The 23,124-nt window shown below is 37.0% G+C and overlaps 1 protein-coding gene across 2 annotated transcripts in view; it reads right to left on the bottom strand.

The window, feature by feature from the left end:
- Positions 1-22,879, bottom strand: part of LOC133616537 (3',5'-cyclic-AMP phosphodiesterase 4C-like) — a 220,554-nt gene extending 197,675 nt beyond the window's left edge. The window contains exon 1 of one of the 2 annotated variants that reach the window (XM_061975934.2): positions 22,605-22,879. The gene's annotated coding sequence lies outside the window, so the exon portion shown is untranslated. The remainder of the gene's footprint in view (positions 1-22,604) is intronic. The other variant, XM_061975930.2, reaches the window with a different exon arrangement.
- Positions 22,880-23,124: the final 245 nt, after the last annotated feature.

The following is a 23,124-nucleotide window of genomic DNA, read 5'->3' as shown; positions in this document are numbered from 1 at the left end:
TGACTATTTGCTCACACAGTTGTGGACAAAGGGGTGTACCTCGCCCCATCCTTTCTTGTGAAAGACTGAGCATTTTTGGGAAGCTGTTTTTATACCCAATCATGGCACCCACCTGTTCCCAATTAGCCTACACACCTGTGGGATGTTCCAAATAAGTGTTTGATGAGCATTCCTCAACTTTACCAGTATTTATTGCCACCTTTCCCAACTTCTTTGTCACATGTTGCTGGCATCAAATTCCAAAATTAATGATTATTTGAAAAAAAAAAAACGTTTATCGGTTTGAACATCAAATATGTTGTCTTTGTAGCATATTCAACTGAATATGGGTTGAAAATTATTAGCAAATCATTGTATTCCGTTTATATTTACATCTAACACAATTTCCCAACTCATATGGAAACGGGGTTTGTAAAAGTCCATTGAGGTCAGCCATCACATTTACATGTGAAACTAATCTATTAACTTATTAAATGCAGAGTGAGTTATGTCAAGCCTTTATTTCAGGGGTGTCAAACTCATTTTAGATGGGGGGCCACATGGAGAAAAATCTACTCCCAAGTGGGCCGGACTGGTAAAATCACGGCACAATAACTTAAAAATAAACAAAATTTCAAATTGTTTTCTTTGTTTAAAAATAGAACAAGCACATTCTGAAAATGTACAAATCATAATGTTGTTGGGTTTTTTTTTTACACTTACATGTTGCGGTTAATAGTATTCTATCTTTATTTGTCGTTATTTATACTTTCTGAATAAATTATAAGATAAAGTTCATCATTTACATACTTTAATTGTTTGCAAACAGTGCCTGTAACACGGGAGTAAAAATATTTTTCTCAAATTTGGTGGGTGCGGCCTATATACCGGTACGCTCTATGGTCCAGTTCTGTCATTTTGCCCAGACAAGTTTGTCCAGTCTTCAAATGAACTTGGATGCCCTCAGGCCCTGCTGAGACATTGATCAAAAATCCTTCCCTCGTGTGTCAAAGATCTTTTTTGACAGTACTTCCATTTAGAGAGCAAAGCGCCTCCAGCATTATGGCTGAGTCTCACCTTACACGACTGTGAGGCAGCTGTGCAACATTACAGGAAGATAGGCAGGCTTTTTTAAATGCATGATCAGGGGACAATTTAGCAGCAAAATCAACAATTGGAATAAGCTTGCTGTTTAGTCATGCGGTGTACGGAAGTTTGAAACAGTACGGCTTGCGTTTCCATCCCGGAGAGGATAATGACTACACCCACTGCAGTGTGACAATGAATTTCACAGAGAGAAAGGACGTGCCACAGCAAACACAGACAACAATGGCGGAAAAGAAGACAAGATGTGTTTGTCAAAAGGCTTATTTTGTTTTCCACTAAAATGAATCAGCCAAGGCAATCAACTGATGACAATTTGTTGAGCTCCATCCTTTATGTATAATACTGTATGACATTGTTGTTCACCCACATAAGGATACCAAAATGTGCTGCAGTATGAATTCCCTAATTCTTTTGACAATGGAAACCCCAAAATATATTTTTATTTGTGCCCTCAATAAATCAAGTAATCTAACGATAAAAGAAAATAAACCCGATAACTTTGCCATCATCCGCGTGTGTTTGTTTTCTTTGTCTCTAGTTCTCAAACAGGGTACAAGAGGGTTCACTTTAATTAATAGTACATTTTTAAAGGGGAACATTATCACCAGACCTATGTAAGCGTCAATATATACCTTGATGTTGCAGAAAAAAGACCATATATTTTTTTAACCGATTTCCGAACTCTAAATGGGTGAATTTTGGCGAATTAAACGCCTTTCTAATATTCGCTCTCGGAGCGATGACGTCACAACGTGGCGTCACATCGGGAAGCAATCCGCCATTTTCTCAAACACATTACAAACACTGAGTCAAATCAGCTCTGTTATTTTCCGTTTTTTCGACTGTTTTCCGTGCCTTGGAGACATCATGCCTCGTCGGTGTGTTGTCGGAGGGTGTAACAACACGAACAGGGACGGATTCAAGTTGCACCAGTGGCCCAAAGATGCGAAAGTGGCAAGAAATTGGACGTTTGTTCCGCACACTTTACCGACGAAAGCTATGCTACGACAGAGATGGCAAGAATGTGTGGATATCCTGCGACACTCAAAGCAGATGCATTTCCAACGATAAAGTCAAAGAAATCTGCCGCCAGTGTGTGAGCAATTCAGGGACAAAGGACCTCGGTAGCACGGCAAGCAATGGCGGCAGTTTGTTCCCACAGACGAGCGAGCTAAACCCCCTGGATGTCTTGGCTCACACCGTCAAGAGAAGAATATCGACCCTAGCTTCCCTGGCCTGCTGACATGAGGGTATGTCTACAGAATATATTAATTAATGAAAATTGGGCTGTCTGCACTCTCAAAGTGCATGTTGTTGCCAAATGTATTTCATATGCTGTAAACCTAGTTCATAGTTGTTAGTTTCCTTTAATGCCAAACAAACACATACCAATCGTTGGTTAGAAGGCGATCGCCAAATTCGTCCTCTCTTTCTCCCGTGTCGCTGGCTGTCGTGTCGTTTTCGTCGGTTTTGCTTACATACGGTTCAAACAGATATGGCTCAATAGCTTCAGTTTCTTCTTCAATTTCGTTTTCGCTACCTGCCTCCACACTACAACCATCCGTTTCAATACATTCGTAATCTGTTGAATCGCTTAAGCCGCTGAAATCCGAGTCTGAATCCGAGCTAATGTCGCTATAGCTTGCTGTTCTTTCCGCCATGTTTGTTTGTGTTGGCATCACTATGTGACGTCACAGGAAAATGGACGGGTGGTTAAAATCAGGCACTTTGAAGCTTTTTTTAGGGACATTGCGTGATGGGTAAAATTTTGAAAAAAACTTCGAAAAATATAATAAGCCACTGGGAACTGACTTTTAATGGTTTTAACAACTCTGAAATTGTGATAATGTTCCCCTTTAAGGGCGTGCCGTGATGGCACTGTCTTTAGCGTCCTCTACAACCTGTCGACACGTCCGCTATTTCACCATACAAACAGCGTGCCGGCCCAGTCACATGATGTATGCGGCTTCTGCAGACACACGTAAGTGACTGCAAGACATATTTGATCAATAGCCATACAGGTCACACTGAGGGTGGTCGTATAAACAACTTTAACACTGTTACAAATATGCGCCACACTGTGAACCCACACCAAACAAGAATGACAAACACATTTCGGGAGAACATCCACACCGTAACACAACATAAACACAACAGAACAAATACCCAGAACCCCTTACATCCCTCACTCTTCCGGGCTACAATATACACACCCGCTACCACCAAATCCCGCCCCCCAAACCCATCCACCTCAAACCCGCCCCCCCACACCTCAACACCCCCCCCCCCCAATCTCCCGAATTTGGAGGTGTCAAGATTGGCAAGTATGCCGCTAAGTAATAACAATTACTCGAAAAAAAGATGATCGCAAAGCCAAATGTCCGGTGTGGGTATATTTCAACTTTAAAATGAACAACGTGAGACCATCAACACGGACGAACGAGCCAATTCGCCCAATTCAGTGGAAACTGATGGCAACAGAAAACAAATTAACAAATCAAATCACTTGACCCAGTTTTTCCAACTGGGGAAGAAACTGCGCTTCAACGTGTTCATTATTTAATAAGTGCAATTTTTGCTAACATACTGAGAGTTCATTTTATTTTTGTTTACTTATTTAGGATAATTAGAAGTTATTGATCTTCCAATTACTATTAATGAGGAATCAAAGTGTATTCGATTGAAAGAAACACTTGCATTATTAATATAACATTGATTATATTAGTGTTTATTTTATCTACCAACCATATTCCCTGCAGAATGTGAAAATAAACACAACTGTTGACATAAACCAACACGCTAATTGAGCAGCTCTTTAATCCTAATGAGTCATGTAATTAGTGCCCTATTAAAAATGACTGCTTTCGGAAGGTCAACCTCTTATCATCACGCTACAACATCAAATCTGTATTGCAGAAATGCAGTATCCAGTTTCTCAACAACAACAAAAGCTCCATCATTTCCTTTAAATAAACAGCACAGGCATTCCTCAGTTTACTGAATTAATTTTTTTTGTGCAAACCTTTTTAGATTTTAGAGAAGATAGAAATGTGTCTGGAGAGCATGATATCCATACAATGCAATGTGAAGCTGCAGGTATTCAATCTTTTAAAACTGCAATCATTAACAAGCGTCTGCAGTTCAGGCATCGTGAAGTGAAAACAAGACGTCCTGTGATCGTCACAGTGACGCAAAGCAGATGGTAAAAACATGAGCTTTTAAGGTTTCAAAGAGTTGGAGCAACGTTCAAGAGTTTAGTCATTAAACTGTAAATCTGCTGAGGGAGAAACGTGACTGTCACACCCATACTTGCCAACCTTGAGACCTCCGATTTCGGGAGGTGGGGGCGTGGTCGGGGGCGTGGTTAAGATATATATATATAAGAAATACTTGACTTTCAGTGAATTCTAGCTATATATATATATATATATATATATATATATATATATATATATATATATATATATATATATATATATATATATATATATACATAAATAAAAGAAATACTTGAATTTCAGTGTTCATTTATTTACACATATACACACACATAACACTCATCTACTCATTGTTGAGTTAAGGGTTGAATTGTCCATCCTTGTTCTATTCTCTGTCACTATTTCAGAACACACACATTATACAAATATACATTATAAAATCAATAAGAAAACGGGAGCTCTAATTTGGGAGTCTGAATTAGGATCAGAAGTTCCTATATAAACATTGCGCACTCACGTCGCCTTTTTGTATTGATTACTGCAGCTGTGCACTGGATTCATTCACAAATACAAACTACAACTCACAAACACTTTAGAGTTAGGCTCCACCATCAGAATGTGTACTTAAACTTATAAAGATCACATGGATATTATTCAGTGAGTTGATTCACCAAAACTAACCTGTTATACAGGAGGAAAAAGCACACAGGACGTTTCAATTGTTCACAGACTGGTTGTGCTCATCAGAATGACAAGACACTTCCGGTCTGCAGGTGGTAGCATTCAATTGGGAAGAAACGCCCTACTGCCCCCTACTGACCAATGTGAATACTGATAAATGTGTAATGACAGCTCCAAAAACGAATTCAAACCACAAAATAAAATAAATAAATCAACACAAAAATGTGACACATTATGGGTGAGTTACATATGCATGTACAGTAGATGGCAGTATTGTCCTGTTTAAAAGTGTCACAACATTGCTGTTTACGGCAGACGAACTGCTTTACGGTAGACGAAAACTTGACTGCTGTTGTTGTGTGTTGTTACCGCGCTGGGAGGACGTTAATGAAACTGCCTAACAATAAACCCGCATAAGAAACCAAGAACTCGCCCTCGATCATTAGCTGTTTATATTGTGGGAAAGTGGACGTGTGAACAGGCTGTCAACACGTCACTCAGGTCCGCATGGAGCTGGAGGGGGCGTGGCCTCCAGCTCCGCCTGAATTTCGGGAGATTTTCGGGAGAAAATTTATCCCGGGAGGTTTTCGGGAGAGGCGCTGAATTTCGGGAGTCTCCTGGAAAATCCGGGAGGGTTGGCAAGTATGGTCACACCCTTCCAAACATTCATTATTGGAAGTTACAGCAAGTATTAGAGCTGTGAATATTTGGGCACCGCACGATTTGATTTGATTACATTTTTGGGGGTACCGATTCGATTCGGATTCGATTCTTGATTCAACCCAATTCAAAATCAACACTTTTTTTTAATTTATAATATTGGGTTCTATGATTAACTACATTCTTCCATAAAATAGAGAAACAGCGGTGATAAATGTTTATATTACTTAAAATAAAACTGGTTGTGTTCATTAAAATTCTACCTAAACATTTAATAAAGTCAAAGACAAATAAAGCAAGTATCCCACAATTCTCTTTTCAAAAGTATATCTGTACAGCAGATATGGAAATCTACATCAACAATAAGAATTACCTGAGTGTATGGACAGGACAGATTAAAAAATATATATATATACTGTATATATACCATATTTTTCGGACTATAAATCGCAGTTTTTTTCATAGTTTGGCCGGGGGTGCGACTTATACTCAGGAGCGACTTATGTGTGAAATTATTAACACATTACCGTAAAATATCAAATAATATTATTTAGCTCATTCACGTAAGAGACTAGACGTATAAGATTTCATGGTATTTAGCGATTAGGAGTGACAGATTGTTTGGTAAACGTATAGCATGTTCTATATGTTATAGTTATTTGAATGACTCTTACCATAATATGTTACATTAACATACCAGGCACGTTCTCAGTTGGTTATTTATGCGTCATATAACGTACACTTATTCAGCCTGTTGTTCACTATTCTTTATTTACTTTAAATTGCCTTTCAAATGTCTATTCTTGGTGTTGGGTTTTATCAAATAAATTTCCCTAAAAAATGCGACTTATACTCCAGTGCGACTTATATATGTTTTTTCCCTTCTTTATTATGCATTTTCGGCCGATGCGACTTATACTCCGGAGCGACTTATACTCCGAAAAATACGGTATTTTTATATTAGTGTTGTCCCGATTCCGGTACCGGTACCAAAATTATTTTGATACTTTTCGGTACTTTTCTAAATAAAGGGTACCACAAAATGTTTTATTATTGGCTTTATTTCAACAAAAAATCTTAGGGTACATTAAACATATGTTTTGTTATTGCAAGTTTGTCCTTAAATAAAATAGTGAACATACAAGACAAGTTGTCTTTTATTAGTAAGTTAGCAAACAAAGGCTCCTAATTTAGCTGCTGACATATGCAGTAACATATTGTGTCATTTTCCATTCTATTTTGTCAAAATTATTAAGGACAAGTGGTAGAAAATGAATTATTAATCTACTTGTTCATTTACTTTCTCTTTTAACATGTTCTGTCTACACTTCTGTTAAAATGTAATAAAAATGTATTCTTCTCTTATTTGGATGCTTTACATTAGTTTTGGATGATACCACAAATTTGGGTATCAATCCGATACCAAGTCGTTACAGGATCATACATTGGTCATATTCAAAGTCCTCATGTGTCCAGGGACATATTTCCTGAGTTTATAGACATAATTAGAGCTGCAACAACTAATTGATTATAAAAATAGTTGGTGATTAATTTAGCATAGATTTGTTGGATCTATGCTATGCGCATGCGCAGAGGCAATTTATTTATTTATTTAATTTAATTTTTTTATTTTTTTTTTATTTATAAACCTTTATTTATAAACTGCAACATGTACAAACAGCAGAGAAACAATAATCAAAATAAGCATGGTGCCAGTATGCTGGTTTTTTTTTCAATAAAATACTGGAAAGGATAGAAATGTAGTTTGTCTCTTTTATACGATTATTAATCGAGTAATCAAAGTAATAATCGACAGATTAATCGATTATCAAATTAATCGTTAGTTGCAGCCCTAGACATAATATAAATGTTTGAAAAAAATGAAAGAAGATGTTGTGATGCCAAAAAATATCGACGTAATCATAGTAGAAGATACGCTCCTCTACTTGGTATTATTACAGTGGATGTCAAGTGTAGATCCACCAATGGCGTTTGTTTACATTTTGACGCCGGTGAGCTACGGTGTGTAGTGAAACATGTTTAGCTATTCCTCGTCCTGCAGGGATGATACTTGTAAGAAACTTACTTTATTTGTCGCCATGGAGACCAGGATTAGTGATTTAGAAGTAGCTAAAACACTGCCGACTGCGGCAGGACGTTAGCCGCTAGCTAGCTAGCCGTGTCTTAAAGCCCCTCTTTTAGTGTTATAACTTCACCTTTATCGTTAGTTTTTAAGCCAAAATGCATCCGTTCTCCCTTTACTGTCTACACACATTGTTTGTTTGTAAGTACTCTGTGATTGTGTGCTACCGAACATGCTCGCGTCTGCTCGTAAACCAGCAATGAAACAACGTGACGACAACGGGGGCGCGGAGGGGTGGCGGAATAGTACCGAATATGATTAATTAGTATCGTGGTACTATACTAATACCGGTATACCGTACAACCCTAATATACATACACATATATATATATATATATATATATATATATATATATATATATATATATATATATATGTATGTACTAAGGGTGTGGGTAAAAATCGATTTGAATTCGAATCGAGATTCTCACGTTGTGCGATTCAGAATCGATTCTCATTTTTTTTAAATCGATTTTTATTTTTATTTATTTTATTTTTACTTTTATTTATTTTTTTATTTTTTAATCAATCAATCCAACAAAACAAAACACAGCAATACCATAACAATGCAATCCAATTCCAAAACCAAACCCGACCCAGCAACACTCAGAACTGCAATAAACAGAGCAATTGAGAGGAGATACAAACACGACACAGAACAAACCAAAAGTAGTGAAACAAAAATTAATATTATCAACAACAGTATCAATATTAGTTACAATTTCAACATAACAGTGATTAAAAATCCCTCATTGACATTATCATTAGACATTTAAAAAATAAAAAATAAAGAACAATAGTGTCACAGTGGCTTACACTTGCATCGCATCTCATAAGCTTGACAACACACTGTGTCCAATATTTTCACAAAGATAAAATAAGTCATATTTTTGGTTCATTTAATAGTTTAAACAAATTTACATTATTGCAATCAGTTGATAAAAAACATTGTCCTTTACAATTATAAAAGCTTTTTAAAAAAAATCTACTACTCTGCTTGCATGTCAGCAGACTGGGGTAGATCCTGCTGAAATCCTATGTATTGAATAAATAGAGAATCGTTTTGAATCGGGAAAAAATAGTTTTTGAATCGAGAATCGTGTTGAATTGAAAAAATAAAAATAAAAAATTAGAAAACAAAAATCAATTTTTAATCGAATCGTGACCCCAAGAATCGATATTGAATGGAATCGTGGGATACCCAAAGATTCACAGCCCTAATATTATGTACATTATTTTTTAATTTTTTTTAATCATTTTTTTATTTTTTTAATTGATTTAGAATTGTTACAAATAAGAATAAGCGATTCATTCAAAAATCTAATTTTTTTTTTTGACATTCCTAGCAAGTATCTCCCAAAAGTAAGTATAGACTATAATTTTGTGAAATAAGAGTATGAGCTACAGTACAGATGTATTATATTTTGAAAATAAGTCAACATGCAGAAAATAAATAAAACTAAATAAAACATTTAAATAAATAAAAATGTTTCCACTAATGAGTACCAGGGGTACAAATGCAGCTCCAGACCATGAGTCCATGATGCTACCAGCATTCGCTTGACTGTAGTCAAAACAAACGTCTCACTTGTGTTACCAGATATTTGGACAACCATTGTTGACTGATAGTTTGTCATATAACAGCTGGAAAAGACCACATTTTTTGGTCACAATTAGAGTCCCATAAAGATTTGATTATGTGGTACGTGACCATTTTGGAATTTGCTCCTTAAACCAATTGAGGCATAGAGCAGAAGTTTGTGATCTCAGGAGTGAATACACACGTAATGGAAAAGACTCAAGCTGCTCTCCTGCTTATCTTGGCCAATAGAATGGCATTGGGTGACAAAAACATAGAATGGAAAGGCTGACGAATATTGCATCAGCACTAAACTTGACACCTACACAGATAGAAGTATGCATTACGTATGTGAAAACTAAGAAAAATGTCTAATCAGATGACCTAAGTAGAAGGAACAAGTGGGCAGTGCCTTTTTTTTTTTCTTGAGGCCATGACCGGTTTGTTTAATCTATGCCAGAGTAACTAAAACCTTTCAAATCAGGCCAAATAACAAACAACCCCTCAAAACAATACCTCTGGCTTGCACACTTAGCACAAACAATAAGTTATTATTGTACTAATACTAATCCTCATATGTTGAAGCACAGTACGTCTAACTACATTAGCCGTAATGCGCCGTGTTCCATCAAGTGGTGCGTCTCCGCAGCTTACCAAAGTCGTACTAAAACATTTTGACAGATTTTTGACTGCTATGTGTAATGTTCTATATTCTCAATGAAACATCAAAGTGTTGGTCTTGTTTGCTTACAGGTACTTGCTAGCATCATTTATTGCAATCCACACGTATCTCTTATGTGTGACTGCCATCCACTGGTCATACTTATCATTACACCATGTACCAAATTACAATTGCGGTGAACACAACCAGAATTAATATGTACATTAGGTACACCAGGTTATAAGGCTCACTGTTGATTTTTGAGAAAGTGAAAGGATTTAAAGTGTGCCTTATAGTCCGTAAAATACGGTAGTTATGAAACTCTGCAAATTCCATCATGGGAACTGCTTGTTTCCTTTGGCCTATATATGGGAATGGTATCAACATTCCAGGACAATAAACATATCAGCGAACATAATAAGATCATATTCGATGCCATGACCGGTTTGTTTAATCTAGGGGTGTCAAACTCAAATACAGAGTGGGCCAAAATTTAAAACTGAACAAAGCCGCGGGCCAAGGTTGAACAAATTAACCTTTAACGTACTCTACGAGCTATCGTCACGTCCGCTTTTCATCCATTCTAACATCGTTCAGACCCAGTCACAAGATATGTGCAACTTCTGTACGCACACACGAGCGAATGCAACGCATACTTCATCAACAGCGATACAGGTTACACTGAGGGTGCCAGTATAAAAAACTTTAACACTGTAAGAAATATATGCCACACTGTGAATCTACACCAAACAAGAATGACAAACACATTTCGGGAGAACATCCGCACCGTAACACAACATGAACACAACAGAACAAATATCAAGAATCCTTTGCAGCACTAACTCTTCCGGGACGCTACAAAATACGCCCCCGCTACCACCAAACCTCCCCCCCCACACACACACACACCTTGTAGCGTCCCAGAAGAGTTACTGCTGCAAAGGGTTCTGGTTTGGTGTGGATTCACAGTGTGGCGTATATTTCTAACAGTGTTAAAGTTTTTTATTCGGCTACCCTCAGTGTAACCTGTATCGCTGTTGATGAAGTATGCGTTGCATTCTAATGTGTGTGCGTGCAGAAGCCGCACATGTTATGTGACTGGGCCAGCGCTGGCTGGCTGGCTGGCAGGAAGACTCCCGGGAGGATCGGCGGGCTAGCTTTAGTGTTAATTTGATATCGCCTCAAGGGCCAAGTGAAATTACACGGCGGGCCAAATGTGGCCCGCGGGCCAGAGTTTGACACCCATGGTTTAATCTATGCCAGAGTAACTAAAACCTATCAGATCAGGCCAAATAACAAACAACCCCTCAAAACAATACCTCTGGCTTGTACACTTGGCACAAACAATACGTTATTATTGTACTAATACTAATCCTCATATGTTGAAGCACAGTACGTCTAACTACATTAGCCGTAATGTGCCGTGTTCCATTAAGTGGTGCGTCTCCGCAGCTTACCAAAGTCGTACTAAAACATTTTGACAGATTTTTGAGTGCTGTGTGTAATGTTCTATATTCTCAATGAAACATCAAAGCGTTGGTCTTGTTTGCTTACAGGTACTTGCTAGCATCATTCATTGAATGGGCGTCAACTTGCAATCCACACGTATCTCTTAAGTGTGACTGCCATCCACTGGTCATACTTATTATTACACCATGTACCAAATACAATTGCGGTGAACACAACTAGAATTAATATGTACATTAGGCTCACTGTTGATTTTTGAGAAAGTTAAAGGATTTTAAGTGTGCCTTATAGTCCGTAAAATACGGTAGTTATAAAACTCTGTAAATTCCATCATGGGAACTGCTTGTTTCCTTTGGCCTATATATGGGAATGGTGTCAACATTCCAGGACAATAAACATATCAGCAAACATAATAAGATCATATTCGATGTCATGACCGGTTTGTTTAATCTATGCCAGAGTAACTAAAACCTATCAAATCAGGCCAAATAACAAACAACCCCTCAAAACAATACCTCTGGCTTGCACACTTGGCACAAACAATAAGTTATTATTGTACTAAAACTAATCCTCATATGTTGAAGCACAGTACGTCTAACTACATTAACCGTAATGTGCCGTGTTCCATCAAGTGGTGCGTCTCCGCAGCTTACCAAAGTCGTACTAAAACATTTTGACAGATTTTTGACTGCTATGTGTAATGTTCTATATTCACAATGAAACATCAAAGTGTTGGTCTTGTTTGCTTACAGGTACTTGCTAGCATCATTTATTGCAATCCACACATATCTCTTATGTGTGACTGCCATCTACTGGTCATACTTATCATTACACCATGTACCAAATACAATTGCGGTGAACACAACTAGAATTAATATGTACATTAGGCTCACTGTTGATTTTTGAGAAAGTGAAAGGATTTTAAGTGTGCCTTATAGTCCGTGAAATACGGTAGTTATAAAACTCTGTAAATTCCATCATGGGAACTGCTTGTTTCCTTTGGCCTATATATGGGAATGGTATGAACATTGCAGGACAACAAACATATCAGCGAACATAAAACAATCATATTCTGCCAACCTTTTGCAGCATAAGTCTTCCCAAGCAAGCATTGAAAATCAATTTCCAAAAAGCAACTCAAAAATGTCAAACTTCCCTCTGCGTGTTATCTTGTCACCCGGAAAGCACTTGCAAGGAATTCTCGAAATGCAAGAACTGTGACAAGTGCCTTTTTTTTTGTCATAAGACACACGCCGTTCTAAACGAGCAATTGCACAGGTCTGCAGAGAAACTGACATTCACCCGCATCACCTGTCACTGTGACCCATATTGAATCAAAGTCTCTTTTTTCCCACCATGAGTAACTTCTTTAATGAAAAGACAAATGTGCAGTAATTTTCCCTTTCTGCAGATTTTGGCATGAAGGTTTGGACCAAACAGCTGCAGAAAGAGAAATGCATGAGCACAGTGCCACCTAGCGGACAAAGAAGTGATGACACAGTGTGAAATGCTGCCTCATTAGGAAACAAGTCTGATAAAATCTGAGGGATCTGTGCTTATGCAAACCTAACTGCAACACATGCCCTCCTTTAGTCATCATATTCAATCATAACTCCAACTTTAGCACATTTAAAAATGCTCGCTGGTAGATTGCACTCAGAAATCTGGTAAAAATAAAAAATAAAAAATTAAAAATAATTTAAAAAAAGGTGTTAATAGCTGTGTCTAATATTTTGGCTCGCACATATAGTTAAATGTGTTAGACCAATATTAGTAACAGCTCCAAATATAATGCGGTGCAATTGTACACAGATGCAAACCATAACTATAAGGGACGGCGTGGCGAAGTTGGTAGAGTGGCCATGCCAGCAATCGGAGGGTTGCTGGTTACTGGGGTTCAATCCCCACCTTCTACCATCCTAGTCATGTCCGTTGTGTCCTTGGGCAAGACACTTCACCCTTGCTCCTGATGGGTGCTGGTTAGCGCCTTGCATGGCAGCTCCCGCCATCAGTGTGTGAATGTGTGTGTGAATGGGTGAATGTGGAAATACTGTCAAAGCGCTTTGAGTACATTGTAGGTAGAAAAGCGCTATACAAGTATAACCCATTTATCATTTATTTATTATAATAATAAACCACGTAAAACAGTGTTTTAGCACACAGAACATTTTTTGCCAAAACCAACTCAACACGAGTCAATACAGTAGTACCTGGGTTTTTGTTAGTAGTGAAGTGAAGTGAAATATATTTATATAGCACTTTTCTCTAGTGACTCAAAGCACTTTACATAGTGAAACCCAATATCTAAGTTACATTTAAACCAGTGTGGGTGGCACTGGGAGCAGGTGGGTAAAGTGTCTTGCCCAAGGACACAACGGCAGTGACTGGGTTGGCCGAAGCGGGGATCAAACCTGGAACCCTCAAGTTGCTGGCACAGCCACTCTACCAACCGAGTTATACCGCCCCAAGTAATAGTAATCCGTTTCAAAAGATTAGATGAAAACCGTAAACGCAAACATAAAAATGTTCACATAAAAATTATGTAAATCCATTGAAATCATTCCAGACCTCAAAAATATTAACCCAAACACATTTTATAGAGAATGATTATAGTTTTACATGCAGAAAACAATGGGAAAAATACATAAAAATAATGAACGTAATGAATAAATGAACATTTAACATTACTTTTACGGACAAGTCCTAACGACAAAGAGGGCGATCTGTGAGTTCTTTCTTGAATTAATGGGTTATACTTGCTTTACTACCTTCAAGGTACTCAAAGTGCTTTGACACTATTTCCACATTCACCCATTCACACACTGATGGCGGGAGCTGCCATGCAAGGCCCTAACCACGACCCATCAGGAGCAAGGGTGAAGTGTCTTGCTGAAGGACACAACGGACGTGACGAGGTTGGTAGAAGGTGGGGATTGGACCAGGAACCCTCCAGGTTGCTGACACGGCCACTCTCCCAACTGCGCCACACCGTCCCCGAATTCAATAGTGTTTCTCACCTTTTGTGATAAAACACTACTTGTTGTATCCAAAAATGCAAAGACAACAACTCTGTACCCACACAACTTTTTTGTACATCAACTGATGCGATTGCATGCATGTGCAACGCTTTATAGCACAACACGTCACACAGTCGTGGCTCCACAAATTCAACAAGGTATACGATTCTTTGTTTGGGCACTTGATTAGTTTGTTTGGCCGTCCAATAACCGAGGGAGTGTACGAAAATTTTGCTCGTGCATGTGGTTACAGTATATGAAAAAGTGGGGTGTACAAAAACCGAGGCATCACTGTATATTCACCTGAGATCAAGCGTCCTGTGCAGTGAATATTTATTTTTGGTCTATTTATTTTGTCAGAGTTACACAATTCGAACAAACGAAATACCTCGGTAGGTATCAAAACAAAACATCTACATCAGAGCTATTCAACCGGCGACCCAGGGGCCAAATCCATCCTGGGAATAACACCATACAGGGCCCGGAGTTCAGTTCAAAACATGGGAGACAAAGATTTTTGCAGAAAATTCCTAAAAACACTAGAGTTCCTTTTGTAGAAAGGAACTTGGACCACTGTAAACACATTGTCAGATCCTTGCATTGGCATTTTAATCTCGCTAGCAAACATAGAACACTGGGGTCTAAACTTGTGATTTACATAACTGAGGCATTCCTCAAAGCACCCCTTTAAGTACTCTTCCTTTTTGGCAGTTATTTTCCGTAATGTGTTTTATGTAAGAAAGTTGTTGCTGGAGGTTGTTTAACTTCAGATGCAGTCAGTAATCATTTGTTCAACTCCTTTAGTTATACTACTAGTGTTCCATTTTAGGTCCTCTCTATTTCATCATTTGTGCTATTCCACTGGTGGCCTGCGAGTTCAGTTCAAAAAACGTGTGAGAGAATAACATTTTTGCAGCAGATTCTTAAAAACACTAGAGCGTTGTCATTTAGATGATCTTTGACTCGCTTTTTTCACAATGTCTTTAAAAACAGCAGAGCTCTCCTGCAACTCTGACAAAGTAAATCGACCAAAATCAACATCAAATGTTTACTGTCAATATACAAAATAAGACTAATAGTGAAGGGAGAAGTTTGCCACCCAGGTCCTTAGCTTTCTGCAAATGTGGCCCCCAAAACCATTTACCGTATTTTTCGGACCATAGGGCGCACCGGATTATAAGGCACACTGCCGATGAATGGTCTATTTTCGACCTTTTTCATATATAAGGCGCACCGGATTATAAAGCGCATTAAAGGAGTCATATTATTTTTTTGTAAATGTAAAAAACTTCCTCGTGGTCTACATAACATGTAATGATGGTTCTTTGGTCAAAATGTTACATAGATTATGCTTTACAGATCATCTTCAAGCCGCTTTCTGACAGTCGCTTCAGAATGCGCCGTTTTTATTTACGCGGCTCACCTTCGGCAGCGTCTTCTTTCCATCATCTTTGTTGTAGCGGTGTATCGTGCAAGGACGGGAGTGGAAGAAGTGACAAAAAATTGCGCTAACTGTTTTAATGACAATAACGGAGCAGCATCTCCTCATCGGTGGCTCACTAGTGCAATAACAACGCCGGAAATGTGTCCCGTGAAAAACCGTCCGACCGGAACTCTCTAATAACTAAAGTTCCTTGGGAGAATAATGTAAACTCACCACACCGGTATGTTTTAGCGCTTTCATGGCGAGTTTACTGACAGATATAAGTAAGAACTAGGGATGTCCGATAATGGCTTTTTGCCGTTATCCGATATTCCGATATTGTCCAACTCTTTAATTACCGATACCGATATCAACCGATACCGATATCAACCGATATATGCAGTCGTGGAATTAACACATTATTATGCCTAATTTGAACAACCAGGTATGGTGAAGATAAGGTACTTTTAAAAAATATATATATAAATAAAATAAAAACATTTTCTTGAATAAAAAAGAAAGTAAAACAATATAAAAACAGTTACATAGAAACTAGTAATTAATGAAAATTAGTAAAATAAACTGTTAAAGGTTAGTACTATTAGTGGACCAGTGCTTATGGACTGTATCCCTTGCAGGCTGTAACTGTATTGAAATATATTGATATATAATGTAGGAACCAGATAATTAATAACAGAAAGAAGTGTGTATCTTGTGTTTTTTATGTTGATTTAATAATAATAGTAAAAATAAGTACATTTTAAAAAAACGATACCAATAATTAAAAAAACGATACCGATCATTTCCGATATTACATTTTAACGCATTTATCGGCCGATAATATCTCAGACATCTCTAGTAAGAACTTTACACTACTTTATATTGGAAATGGCAAAAGAGGAGGATGAATGTCACATACAAGAAGATAGAGAAAAAGAAGAAGCTTATCGATTCCCGCGTCGGATGCGCGCAAATTTTCAGGACTTATGCAGATCCCAAATACAGATCAGCAGGTACCAGAAGGTAAGAAAAGTTGCTTTTGCGTAATATTGCGAAACAAAACGCCAGATAATATGTCTTACCTTATACACACACCATCATAATACTCGTATGTTGAAGCACAGTACAATCCATCAAGCGGTGCGGCTTCATAGCTTACCAATGTCATACTAAAACATTTTGATAGATTTTTGAGCGCCGTGTGCAATGTTCAATATTTTCAATGGAACATATAAAATGTTGGTGTTGTTTACGTGAGTCATATTGCAGTCTACACGTATCTCTTGTGTGTGACTGCCATCATATTGCAGTTTACACATATCTCTTATGTTTGACTGCCATCTACTGGTCACACTTATCATTGCACCATCCATCCATCCATTTTCTACCGCTTATTCCCTTCGGGGTCGCGGGGGGCGCTGGAGCCTATCTCAGCTACAATCGGGCGGAAGGCGGGGTAGACCCTGGACAAGTCGCCACCTCATCGCAGGGCCAACACAGATAGACAGACAACATTCACACTCACATTCACACACTAGGGCCAATTTAGTGTTGCCAATCAACCTATCCCCAGGTGCATGTCTTTGGAGGTGGGAGGAAGTCGGAGTACCCGGAGGGAACCCACGCAGTCACGGGGAGAACATGCAAACTCCACACAGAAAGATCCCGAGCCTGGGATTGAACCCCAGACTACTCAGCACCTTCGTATTGTGAGGCAGACACACTATCCCCTCTTCCACCGTGCTGCCATTGCACCATGTACCAAATAAAATGGCTTTGAGGTTGGTAAACAAAACCAGAATTATTCCATACATTAGGCGCACCGAATTATAAGACGCACCGTCGAGTTTTGAGGGCGGAAAAAGGATTTTAAGTGCGCTGTATAGTCCGGAAAATAAGTAGTTGAATATCCCTGATCTACATGTTAGCTTTGTGTTACAGGTGACAAAACGTATTAGAACATCATCTAATAATACTTTTTACATTGTTAATAATATATAAAAAAAAATGTAATATGCCAAGGGCTACTAAAAACAATGCTAAGAGTTTTAGAAGTTAGAATTTGGACAAAAACATGCCTTAAAAGACAAAAAACCCATGCCAGGCAAGAATAGATAAAAACAAGAGTATTTTTTTATACAGCATCATCACTTGTTCAAAGTAAACAGAGACGTTTCTAACTTATTTTACATTTCTAAGAATGTTGTACGACAGTGTTGATTTCATTGACGAATCATTTGTGTCTTGGTTATCGTCAACAAGGTATTTTCCTCTGACGGAAGAAATAGGACGACAACGGATCAAAACAAAATGCACGTTGACTAAGACGATAACAAAATTAACCGACATTTTCGTAGATCAATAAAAATGAGACGAAAATGTTGACAGAAACTAAATCTAATCATATTTAATTTAGTCTTGTAGATGGTTGAGACAGGTTGGGAAGATATCCAATCAATCACAGTGTACATATGAAAGAAGGATGGGGAGTTAGTTACAAAAAAAGGGGCACATCGGATGCTTTTCCGTGTGAGAAGAAGAAATTGAATTTCTCACCGGCAAAACAAAAATGTGTGGATTCAACGTGTTCCACATGGTAATATGTGTACACCTGGGAGAAAGTGAAGAGGACACATTTTATTTAGGATGCTCTATGATGCCACCAGCACAACTGTAAGTCAAAGTAGTAGTATCTAGTCGATACTACTATGATTATGTCGATATTTTTTGGCATCACAACATCTTCCGTTTTTTTTTTTTTATATATTATGTTTATAAACTCAGGAAATACGTCCCTGGACACATGAGGACTTTGAATATGACCAATGTATGATCCTGTAACTACTTGGTATCGGATTGATACCCAAATTTGTGGTATCATCCAAAACTAATGTAAAGTATCCAAACAAGAGAAGAGTAAGTGATTATTACATTTTAACAGAAGTGTAGATAGAACATGTTAAAAGAGAAAGTAAGCAGATATTAACAGTAAATGAACAAGTAGATTAATAATTCATTTTCTACCACTTGTCCTTAATAATGTTGACAAAACAATAGAATGATAAATGACACAATATGATACTGTATACTTCAGCAGATAAATTAGGAGCCTTTGTTTGTCTACTTACTAATAAAAAACAATTTGTCTTGTATGTTCACTATTTTATTTAAGGACAAACTTGCAATAAGAAACATATGTTTAATGTACCCAAGATTTTTTGTTAAAATAAAGCCAATAATGCAATTTTTGTGGTCCCCTTTATTTAGAAAAGTACCGAAAAGTACCAAAAAGTATAAAAATTATTTTAGTACCGGTACCAAAATTTTGGTATCGTTACAACACAAGTACCTACATTACTAACCAATAAGTGCAATCAATACAAACACATGTATATCTAACGTTTCACATTAGCTTTATTATTTATATTCATCATTTAGATTTGGATTTAACATTCAAATTTCAGCATTTAATGTTTAGATTTAAATTTTATATACTATATATATTATAGATTTAACATTTATATTTAACATTTATTATTTATATTTACATTGGACCTGCTCAGTGGCCTTACTGCATACGTCAGCAGCTAAATTAGGAGCCTTTGTTTGTTTACTTACTACTAAAAGACAAGTTGTCTTGTATGTTCACTATTTTATTTAAGGACAAACTAGCAATAAGAAACATATGTTTAATGTACCCTAAGATTTTTTATTAAAATAAAGCCAATAATGCAATTTCTTGTGGTCCCTTTTATTTAGAAAAGTACCGAAAAGTATCTAAATAATTTTGGTACAAAAATATTGGTTTCGGGACATCACTCCTGACCATAAGATCATGCTACTTTTTGTTTTAAATTATTAATTATACTTTGCAGAAAGTCTAAATAAAAGGTGCTTTAAACTTTAAAGAGGCCTTATCTTTTGTACTTTATATTTTAGTCGACACAATTTACTGTAATTTTATCTGAATAAAATGATGTGCAGTTCTGTCGACTAAAATAGACTACAACTAAACATTTTCGTCCAAAAACTATGACTCAAACAAAATGAGAAACTGCTGTCAAAATGAATACTGCTGTACGGAAATATATACCATTGTGGGGAAGCTCCACAAACCACGTTAAACCCAGATTCTGATCTAACAAAGGTCTTAACTAAATTATTCTTCTATGCCACATCAATATGGAATGCACTCCCTACAGGTGTAAAAGAAAGTGCATCTCTACCCTCCTTCAAAACTGCACTAAAAGAACACTTCCAGGCAACTTCAACCCTAGACTAACAACCTTCTTTTTTTTTTTTTATATAGATAAGATAAATAAATATTTTCTTGGATAAAAAGGAAAGTAAAACAATATAAAAATAATTACATAAGGGAGGGAAAAAAATTAAAAATAGTAATTAAATGAAAATGTTAGTGGACCAGCAGCACAAACAATCAAGTGTGCTTCAGGGACTGTGTTGTGTCCCTTGCAGAAGTGTTGTCCATGTTGTGGGAACCAGAATATTGATAGCAGAAAGAAACAACACCTTTTGTGTGAGTGGGTGTGTATGAGTGTGAATGGGGGAGGGAGGTTTTTTTTTTTTTGGGTTGATGCACTAGTTCAAAGTGTATCGTGTGTTTTTTTCTATGTTGATTTAATAAAAAAACAAAAAAAAACAAAAAAAAAACCTCCCCCCACCACATCCCACCTCCCCGGATTGTAAATAATCAAATGTAAATAATCCAATGTATATACTTGTTCTTATGCTTTCTGAGCTCACTATGTTCACTGCTCGCTGTACATATCCTACGAAGTCAGACCTACACTGTTACAATGTCCATTTCTTAGATCAGTGGTTCTCAAATGGGGGTACGCGTACCCCTGGGGGTACTTGAAGGTATGCCAAGGGGTTCGTGAGATTTTTTTTAAATATTCTAAAAATAGCAACAATTAAAAAATCCTTTATAAATATAAATACAAACTAGGGATGTCCGATAATGGCTTTTTGCCGATATCCGATATTGTCCACTCTTTAATTACCAATACCGATATCAACCGACATATACAGTCGTGGAATTAAAACATTATTATGCCTAATTTGGACAACCAGGTATGGTGAAGCTAAGGTACTTTTTTTTTAAAATGTATAAAATAAGATAAATTAATTAATATTTTCTTGAATAAAAAAGAAAGTAAAACAATATAAAAACAGTTACATAGAAACTAGTAATGAATGAAAATGAGTAAAATTAACTGTTAAAGGTTAGTACTATTAGTGGACCAGCAGCACGCACAATCATGTGTGCTTACGGACTGTATCCCTTGCAGACTGTATTGATATATATTGATATATAATGTAGGAACCAGAATATTAATAACAGAAAGAAACAACCCTTTTGTGTGAATGAGTGTGAATGAGTGTAAATGGGGGAGGGAGGTTTTTTGGGTTGGTGCACTAATTGTAAGTGTATCTTGTGTTTTTTATGTTGATTTAATAAAAAAATAAAAAATAAATAAAAAAAAACGATACCGATAATAAAAAAAAAAACGATACCGATAATTTCCGATATTACATTTTAACGCATTTATCGGCAGGCCGATATTATCGGACATCTCTAATAAAAACCTATATTTTTTTCCAAATAGTTCAAGAAAGACCACTACAAATGAGCAATATTTTGCACTGTTATACAATTTAATAAATCAGAAACTGATGACATAGTGCTGTATTTTACTACTTTATCTCTTTTTTTCAACCAAAAATGCTTTGCTCTGATTAGGGGGTACTTGAATTAAAAAAAAAATTCACAGGGGGTACATCACTGAAAAAAGGTTGAGAACCACTGTCTTAGATGATATAATTGTTGATGACTGAAGTGCTGATATCAACCAAACCTAACCCCCCTGCCCTAACCCACCCCCGGATTGTAAATAATTAAATGTATATACTCTGATGACTGTATTATGCTGATAGTATATATTTGTACCATGAATTGATTAACGTGGACCCCGACTTAAAGAAGTTGAAAAACGTATTCGGGTGTTACCATTTAGTGGTCAATTGTATGGAATATTTACTGAACTGTGCAATCTACTAATACAAGTCTCAATTAATCAGTCATTCAAGTTATGATTGGAGTGTTTCATGGTTTTTACCTCTAAATATTGCCATACTTATTATTATTATTATTTATACTCGCACGTCCCTTAAACATTGACTGTACAGTTAATCATTGTGGCAGCAGTTTGACACTGGAACAGATTATTTCTATAGTTTGGCACACAGTTGGATCTTCAGTTGGATTTTAGACAAAGTTCCCTCTTTTTCTGAGATACAGGAAGGAATAATCTTTCTTGTCAAGTCTGTCTGGGCAGCAGCACGAAGGAAGCAGATAAATAGTGGAGGGAAGGAGATAAAAAAGACAGTATAAATAGTTCAGGAGCAGTACAAGTCACACGTTTCTGCTTAAATTAAAAATACACAACGAGTCATGTCGGCTGAATTAAATGACGGTAATAAACATATACGTCCATTAAGTAGCAAACAAATAGAGGGCGATTTACACTTTGTATGAGATGTACTGTACTACAGTAACGTCCAGTGTTATGAACATATTAAGCTGTAATGCATTTAGTTTGTCGACATTAATGGAGTCTTTCAACTTTTTAACTAACTTGAACTCACCGGACAGACGAGGACTGAGCTTCTTTCGGTGGCGTCTCTTCACCAACGTGGGGGAGTAAAAACCGCCTCCTCTTCTTTAATAAGTCCACACGGCGACTCTTATCGCCGCCGTCATTTTTTTTTTTTTTTTTTTTTTATTGCCGCAGGTAAGTTGAATTGTTAGACTTCAAACTCTGCTACATGCTGCGCCGAGTGGCGCTACGTCACAGTGACGTCACCGAGTGGTCACATGACAGGGTAAACAACTCTACTACCACGAGCACGAGGGCTGTGTCAGCTAGCTCATTATGTATTACTAGAGATGGCCGATAAATGCTTTAAAATGTAATATCGGAAATTATCGGTATTGTTTTTTTATTATAGGTATCAGGTTTTTTTTTGTTTTTTTGTTTTTTTTTAATTAAATCAACATAAAAAACACAAGATACACTTACATTTAGTGCACCAACCCAAAAAACCTCCCTCCCCCATTTACACTCATTCACACAAAAGGGTTGTTTTTGTTATTAATATTCTGGTT

Source organism: Nerophis lumbriciformis, linkage group LG14, assembly GCF_033978685.3.
Source record: "Nerophis lumbriciformis linkage group LG14, RoL_Nlum_v2.1, whole genome shotgun sequence".
In the NCBI taxonomy this organism is placed as follows: Eukaryota; Metazoa; Chordata; class Actinopteri; order Syngnathiformes; family Syngnathidae; genus Nerophis; species Nerophis lumbriciformis.
The sequence above is the reverse complement of the archived record's forward strand: the minus strand, read 5'-3'. Positions and strand labels throughout refer to the sequence as shown.